We start from the raw sequence: 8,921 nt of genomic DNA, 5'->3' as shown, positions 1-8,921 counted from the left end.
TTGTTACATGCGATTATTCAGCTTCTAAGAAGTTATTGGTGTATGGGCTTATGTAAAAGTTTTCCTCAATCAACGTTAGAAATTGGTGAACTGCCGTACTTGGCTCTACATACTTTAATATAAATCTTCGGTCTAAACTTGAAAACTGGATAATGTTATTTCTTTTATTATAGAATGCTATTTATTTTATTATAGAATTTTTAAGCATAATAAAGTCCTTATTCAGTGTTAATCTAACCTTGGGTTGCCGTTATACATCTTCAAACTTGGATTTTTATTATTAACGCAGGCATATATGTAAGTGTGAGCCATTTGTCAGAGAATTGCAGTAAACGGCGCTAGTTGAGTGTTCAGGTTTCCCGTATCTAATCTTCCTGCACGTTTTATTTTAAGTGTTCTTAAAAGCGATTTATATTTTTTTTATATTCAAAACTTACGTGCGTACTAACGCAAATTAAATCTCGTAGGATTAAATCTCTCATGATTAAATACAAAATATTTATGGTTCGGTATTAATCATTATGTATTTTGAATAGATTCGAAATTCCGGTCAAATCCTAAATTTACCGTGGTAAACATTTTCAACTTACTGTGGTAAACATTTTCAATAGTATTGCGTGTAAATTAGAGGAAATTGCGGACAATAAAAATATAACTTCATCGAATTTGACTTTCCGGAAGAAATAAAAGCCACTAGACCGTAATGGGCTCTTCCCGACGGAAAATAGGATGAAACCATCTGCTCCGAACATAACCCACGGAACTTTAAAAATTACCTGGTTAGACCTAGCCAGGGTCAAGGCTCCTGGACCCCCTTTGCCAGGTCACAGACATAGGCAGGTTAACACTCTCCCCCCCCTTACCCCCTTTCCCAAGTTAAAAACTTTGTTACAGGCCGTGTAAGGAGCAACCCTCCCGTACTCACCTTCCTAAGTTTCAAGCCTTCCAAAGTCTCATGCGAAAAATAAATCCCTAATAAATCTAAGTTAAGATTGAGCCTCTACGTCCTTTATGTTTTTTTTCTTTCTTTTTTTTTTTTTTTTGGGGGGGGGGGCGCTCTTTACAGCATTATACTAGAAAATGTTAGTCTTCCGTAAACTCCTAAATCAGAACTTTGCTTAGGACGCTTTAACCAACCTTTGAGGCTCAATACCTTAAACTTCTTTATACACTACACCATGAGTACCGTGAAACTTTGTTTTTGAACATCTTCTGGCAAAACTTCTTAAGTTCGCTGTAGGTCCTCTACTCCCCAGTTTGCAATTTGGTTTTGTAAAGGCCTTGGAGCATGTGATGCCCTTCTTACAATCTCCAATGCTGTACAGAAATCCCTTGATTGTGGTCAGGAAGTTCGTATGATCAGCCTTGATTCTAGCGCTGCCTTTGTCAGTGTTAACCATGAGGCCCTTGTTTTCAAACTGAAATAGTTGGGAGTGGGTGGGTTGTTTCTCAACATTATTGATCTTTTAAATCTTAGATCTCTTACGAGTAGTTGTTGATGGGCACCATAGTGAGTATAGGAATGTGATATCCGGTGTTCCACAGGGTAGTGTTCTTGGCCCATTACTATTCATAATATATACACACGAAATGTGGTTTGGCCTAGAAAACAAGATTGTTGCATATGCAGATGATGCTATACTCTTTGCATCAATTCCATCCCCTGACTGTAGATCTGGGGTTGGTGAATCCCTTAGAGATTTAGCTAAAATTAGTGCATGGTGCAAATTATGGGATATAAAGTTTAATCCTAACCAAACTCGGAAGTATGATTGTAAGTAGGTAAAGTCCGGTGGCTCTTAACATCCGGATCTTATTATGGATAATGTTTCTTTAAATTTGTATGACTTTAAAATTGTAGGCGTGATTCTCGACAGCAAATTTACCTTTGATAAAAACATTAGGTCTGTCTTCTTCAATCGCACAAAAAATTGGTTATTGAGAAAGTGTTAAAAGATTTTCGGTGATCAATCTATTATGAAGTAAAGTTTTAATTCTTTCCTTCTGCCTTGTTTTGAGTATTGTTCTGTGTTCAGCTGCAGATTCTAATCTTAATTTGTTGGACAGAAATTTACGGTCTATTTAATATTTTATTCCCCTTTAGATATCTTTGGCACAGTTGTTCATTTAGTTCATTATGCATGTTGTTTAAGATTTTTTATAACTGACCATCCTTTACATCCAGATCTCCCTGGACAATTCTATCCTGTTCGTAATACTAGGCAGGCAGTTAATTCTAATAGCCAGGCCTTCTCCATCATGAGGCTCAATACTACAGTATTCTAGAAGTTTTATTCCAGCTGTTAAAAGTTTTGTAATTATCTTCCTAATCGGGTAGTTGAATCTGTAGAACTTTAGAAGTTCAAAGTTGGAGCAAATGTCTTTGTTGACCAGGCTGACATGTGTCTTCATATTAATGACATGTCTGGTTTTGACGTTCTTAAGTTTATATAGGACATATGTTTTGGCGCTGTTACTGATTTTTTTAGAATATATTTATTTATTCTCTCGTATATTTCCTTACTTCACTGGGCTATTTTTCTCTGTCGGAGCACTTGGGCTTATAGCTTCTTGCTTTTTCAACTAGTTTTAGCTTGGCTAGTAATAGTAGTATCAAAATAACCATAAGAGCAGCAGATAGTTTCATTGGGTTCCATAAGGCAGACCTGTCGCGTAAAGTCTTCAAAGGAACAGTTTTGTCTGAGAAAATTGGCAGTGTCAGAACTGCCAGAATCACACTCCATACATGCATGCCCAAATATGGTAAACTTCGTCATATGGTAGGGGAATGAATTTAGTGCATGAAACTCTTAACCGCGTAACCAGTAGGAGGACTCTTCCTAGGAAGTGGAAACTTTAATCATGCTAGAAACTATGCTTAAATCTTAATTTGGAGCAGAAACTTTGCTCTTGTAAAGTACAGTGATTTAAGTATTTCAGGGAAAGAGTATCCTCATATTTGAGTAATTTCGAAGATTTTCCCCCAGAAAATAATTTATAGCAAGAAAGTTTAACCATTATAGATTTGCCAGATGTCACCACCCAAAAATACTGGTTCCCACTGGGTGGCCGCTATTACCATAGGATATATTAGGGTATATCTTAACTATTTGAGGGGAACTCATTTTCGAAAGAAAACTTTTTTTTTTTTTTCTTAATGTCCCAATTACTTTAGTTTTGTCTTTTGTAGTTCAATAATGATGATGAGATTCCTGTAGTCTACAGTAGTATTACTGCTAATTTAAAATATTGCAAGCATTTAAAACATGCGTAGTAAACTATATACTGTATGCATTTATTTTCTAGGATATACAGTACAGTAAACTGTATGGAATAGTATTTTCATATCTAATAGTTTGTGAGCAGGATGTTGGTTTACAGTGTAGTATACTAACTAATGAAGTTTTAGTTTTGTTAAATTTAAAAGAATGTTCGCTAGACGTTGGTCCATATCCAGTAATATATATATATATATATATATATATATATATATATATATATATATATATATAATTTATTTAATAAATAAATTATATTTATATATTATATTATAATTAATAAGTAAATTATATATATATATATTATATTATATTTAATAAATAAATTATATATATATATATATATTTAATAAATAAATTATCTATATATATATTTAATAAATAAATTATATATATATATATATATATATATATATATATTAATAAATAAATTATCTATATATATATATTTAATAAATAAATTATATATATATATATATATATATATTTAATAAATAAATTATATATATATATTTAATAAATAAATTATATATATAATATATTTAATAAATAAATTATATATATATATATTATTATTATTATTATTATTACTTACTAAGCTACAACCCTAGTTGGAAAAGCAGTATGCTATAAGCCCAGGGGCTCCAACAGGGAAAATAGCTCAGTGCGGAAAAGAAAAAAGGAAAATAAAATATTCTAAGAAGAGTAACAACAATAAATATCTCCTATATAAACTATAAAAACTTTAACAAAACAAGAGGAAGAGAAATAAGATAGGAGAGTGTGCTCGAGTGTACCCTCAAGCAAGAGAACTCTAACCCAAGACAGTGAAAGGCCATGGTACAGAGGCTATGGCACTACCCAAGACTAGAGAACAGTGGTTTGATTTTGGAGTGTCCTTCTCCTAGAAGAGCTGCTTACCATAGCTAAAGAGTCTCTTCTACCCTTACCAAGAGGAAAGTGGCACTGAACAATTACAGTGCAGTAACCCCTTGGGTGATGAAGAATTGTTTGGTAATCTGTGTTGTCAGGTGTATGAGGATAGAGGAGAATATGTAAAGAATATGCCAGACTATTCAGTGTATGTAGGCAAAGGGAAAATGAACCGTAACCAGAGAGGAGGATCCAATGTAGTACAGTCTGGCCAGTCAAAAGACCCCATAACTCTCTAGCGGTAGTATCTCAACGGGTGGCTGGTGCCCTGGCCAACCTACTACCTATGTATATATATATATATATAATAAAAATTATATATATATATATATATATAATAAATAAATTATATATATATATATATATATATATATATATATATATATATATGAATTTTTACTTTTCTATATATATATGTATGTATGTATGTATATGTATATGTATATATATATATATATATATATATATATATATATATATATATATATGTTGTAACATATATACATATACATATATGTGTATAAATGTGTATGTATGTGTATATGTATATATATAAAATTTCAGCATACATAGCTGGGTGGGCATAGGACTTCATATCCAAAATCCGTCACTCTCATCTTGTGACACTAGTTAGTATAAACTTTTAAATTTGCAATCTCCTCTTTACTTGCAGGTAGTCTCCAAGAAAGGCATAAATAATAAACTTACAATCTGGTCTGGTGCTGAACTCAACTGTTGCAGTCTTAGGAGGACTATGGGTTGGTGATGGGTTGCATGGAAACTTCCCAAAAACTACTCTACAATATTGGACCACATCTGTCTGACATGGGACTCCTACCGATCAAAGTGAACCTATTGTACGCTTGGGTAATACTTTGCTAGCAGTAGTTGGTCTGGTTGCACATTGTATGTGAATCTTCAATAGCGGAGCTACGAAACCTGAAGGGAGTAGTAGGCGCTATTGATTGAAGCAGATATGTTTGTGTTTCTAGAAGCAATTTTACCAGGTTTCACGATTGGGGGGGGGAAGACTTAAATGTAAATGCATGATAGGTTGTGGCATAGGATGGTCTAGTTATGATTGGCTGGGGTATAGGATGGTCTGATTCGATATTTGATAGGTTGCTGGGAAAGGATGGTCTTGATTTCACAAAGGTTGATAGGTTGGGGCAGGGGCTGGCATGAATTTTTAATTTTAGGTTGTCATAGGATAGTCTTATTTCACAAAGGTTATGTGCATAGTCAATAGCTGAATTACGAAACCTGAGGGGAATAGTAGGTGCTATTGATTGCAGGGGATATGGGTTTCCTGTTTCTGGAAGCAAATTTTCAAATTTTAGATGTCTGGTGGACTTTCTGTAATACATCAGGGTTTTGGGCATAGCACCAATGGAAATTTCGTATTTGGAATACCTTTTATAGGGAAAGATTCATATACTGAATTAAACGAGATTGCTAAAATTGAGTGGGTTAAAGGTGGGTTAAGACAGTTGCTCTATAAGTTTTCAAAGGAAACTACTTTTTACTGAAACTTGACCCGACTGATTTGGTACAGGACTGAAACCTCAAGGGAGTAAGTTTAAGAGATAGCGGAGTATGGTACAATGCCTTAGTTTGTTCATATATGGTTGGTTATCATGGGTAAAGCTATAACCAGCCTGGCTTTGCCCTAAACTAGTTACAATGGGTGAGACTGTTTCTGGAACTGAAACCTTAAGAATAAGTTTGAGTAGGTACTGATTTTGAGTCTAGTAACGAAATGATTTAGTTTCTGGAAGGGCACTGAAACTGCAAGGGGAAGTCTTAAATAGTTCTTAATTTTGAGCAAAGTAAAGATTTATTGATTCTAGAGATTCTAGAAGGGAACAGAAACTAAGATTAAGCAAAGGGATTTTAAATAATGGGTTAGGGCTATAGATTTGCATATCTAAATATTGTTTGGGGCAATGGCAAAAATTGCTAGGGTGACTGAAATTGTACACTTCAAATTTTGTTGGAAGTTTTAAATGTTATGAGATTAATTCCCAAAAAGGGAAGTGTTAGTTTTATGTACTGAACGGGACTTTGGGGGGGTAATTTTGCTAGATACAGTATGTAAAATCAGCTGTCCTTTGGAACCTGCCTTAGAAGTTTGCCAATTTTTATAAGGTTTTGTATTGATGCATATACAGGCTGAACTTTTAATTAGTTTGAGCTTTTTTCCTAAATGTAGTCTCTTGTTTACAGAAGTTTGGCTCCTAGATGAAATTGAATATTTCAGAAATTTTGTATGATCTGAAGCCTCTTAGCAGGAAGACCCCACTACCTTGGAATGTAAATTTTTAACTACCTTCATTAATATGTGCACTAGTTTTAGTGCCTGTTGAATGTTAGAAAATTGGAACTATTAGTACATCAGAGTTCAGTTAACCTGTGCAATTCCTGATGGTAATGGGATTTTAACAAAACCTGAAGAGTAAGCTAAACTGGACAGATGCTTTACAAAGATTAATTGGATACTGACAATGTTACAGAATGAAGACTTAACAATTTGAAACCTAAAAGGGAGTAAACTTGACCCGAATTGACCACACATGAATCTTAAGAATGAAGACTTAACAATTTGAAACCTATAAGGGAGTAAACTTGACCCGAATTGACACATGAATCTTAAACAGAAAAATTAAACCTGTAGGGAGTAGTTTTGCACACTATGACGAGCTTTGTACACTACCATGACTAAACTTCTTTTACCGTAGTAATTGTATAGTTGTGTTGTCTTCAGGTGACCACCGAAATCAAATTGGTGTAGGGCTATATAGTATAGGAAATAAGACTGGTAATTGATTGTGACTCATTATATAGCCATAAGATTTCCTTAAGTGGGCTGCATCTGCTCTTAGATGGAATTTAAATATTTCGGAAATTTTGTATGATCTGAAGCCTCTTAGCAGGTAGACCCCACTACCTTGGAATGTAAATTTTTAACTACCTTGATTAATATGTGCAATAGTTTTAATGCCCGTGTTAGAAAATTGGAACTATTAGTGCATCGGTGTTCGGTTAACCTGTGCAATTCCTTATGGTAATGGGCTTTTAATAAAACCCGAAGAGTAAGCTAAACTGGACAGATGCTTTACAAAGATTAATTGGATACTGACAATGTTACAGAATGAAGACTTAACAATTTGAAACCTATAAGGGAGTAAACTTGACCCGAATTGACCACACATGAATCTTAAACAGAAAAATTAAACCTGAAGGGAGTAGTTTTGCACACTATGACGAGCCTTGTACACGACGACGATGACTGAACTTCTTTTACTGTAGTAATTGTATAGTTGCGTTGTCTTCAGGTGACCACCGAAATCAAATTGGTGTAGGGCTTTACAGTATAGGAAATAAGACTGTGGTAATTGATTGAGACTCTTTATGTAGCCATAAGATTTCCTTAAGTAGGCTGCATCTGCTGTGTACAGCATTGGCACCAGACTCAGATTTTTAGAAGTTTGCTATATGTCTGGTTTTATGTAACCTAAGTTATGTTCTTAACTACTATTTGCTGATTTTGTACTTTTTCAGCAGTTGGGGATTGTGTAGCACTTTTAGCTTTTAGGTAGTATAGTAATTTGCTTGGCATTATTTGTACAAACTCCGTCAGCGCATTAAACTTCGAATGAAGACAAAATTGCCAAAGGAGAGATTTGGATGGGGGATACACTAAAGCATAAGCGAATAGGTGGCTCCATCTGTAATGCAGGTATTACTCTAAGATTTTTAATAAATTTTAATAGTGTTTAATGTCATCTTGGTGTTCATGGCATTATGTAGGTTGCTCTCTGTAATTCATGTATAAATGTTGAAAATTCTTATTCTAACTAATAGAACTTAATGATGTAAAATTGGTATTGTTTATGGCACCTGGTCGTAAGATCATTAAAATAGCGGAAATAAAAACCTTTTTGAATTACTTCTGTTTCATTAACACCATTTGTTTTCCTTCTATGGAAGGTCTGCTAAAATTCTATAAAAAATAAATTAAGCTATTTTGTGTATTGACTAGTCTGTAGCCAACTTCTGGCAGTACAGTGTTATATATTTGCATGGTATGTTTATAGTGGTTTTTTGCAAAAAGTGGAATAAAGCTTCGTGAAAGTCTCAAATGGCTACAACCAGACATTTTGACATGGTCTTGTCTTTGCTTAGCCATGGCAAGCTTTGCGTTCTTTATGAACATTCTCATTGCTACTTTTCTGGGAAGCTGTACACATGTGCTGCATATGCCAGACATTGCCTTCAACATTTACTCATCTTGAATGGCCAACCAGTGGCTATATATGCAGACTTTATTTTTTGTCAGTATTTAGTAGAGGCCCTTCCACATTCAGGACAATTGCAGGGCGAGGAGACAGTCAACAAATTTTGTTGTATGGGCGACTATTAAGATTAGACATGTCATAGCAGAAGAAACTACGGGCAAACCATTGAAGTGTGTGCCCAGTGTCTAGGTACTGGGTACGTTCTTTACTATTCTGTTAAAACTTGACTGCAATCTGTCTCCTGGCATATGTTTGCCTTCCTTTACCTACTGTCTGCCTTGGGCTGATCTGGTAACTGGTTTCAAAGTTAGAAGGGTTATAGGCAAATAAAGTGGCCAGCCTGCATTTGCCTCTCGTGTGAAAGGGGGTTTAAACTAAAATAAAAGTTTCTAGTCAGGGGAATTATTAAGCC

General features: G+C 34.4%; 2 long non-coding RNA genes across 2 annotated transcripts in view; one reads left to right on the top strand and one right to left on the bottom strand.

Annotated features, from left to right (window-relative positions):
- The window catches only part of LOC137630566 (uncharacterized), an 8,455-nt gene extending 295 nt beyond the window's left edge, over positions 1 to 8,160 (top strand). Inside the window, exon 2 of the long non-coding RNA XR_011041733.1 lies at positions 4,885 to 8,160. This is a non-coding gene — a long non-coding RNA (uncharacterized lncRNA). The remainder of the gene's footprint in view (positions 1 to 4,884) is intronic.
- LOC137630565 (uncharacterized) lies at positions 6,063 to 8,154 on the bottom strand. The gene is made up of 2 exons (XR_011041732.1): positions 6,821 to 8,154; positions 6,063 to 6,748 (listed from the first exon to the last, which is right to left on the bottom strand). It is a non-coding gene; the product is annotated as an uncharacterized lncRNA (long non-coding RNA).
- Positions 8,161 to 8,921: the final 761 nt, after the last annotated feature.

The sequence above is a fragment of the Palaemon carinicauda genome, chromosome 38, assembly GCF_036898095.1.
Source record: "Palaemon carinicauda isolate YSFRI2023 chromosome 38, ASM3689809v2, whole genome shotgun sequence".
NCBI classification, from domain to species: Eukaryota; Metazoa; Arthropoda; class Malacostraca; order Decapoda; family Palaemonidae; genus Palaemon; species Palaemon carinicauda.
The sequence above is the reverse complement of the archived record's forward strand: the minus strand, read 5'-3'. Positions and strand labels throughout refer to the sequence as shown.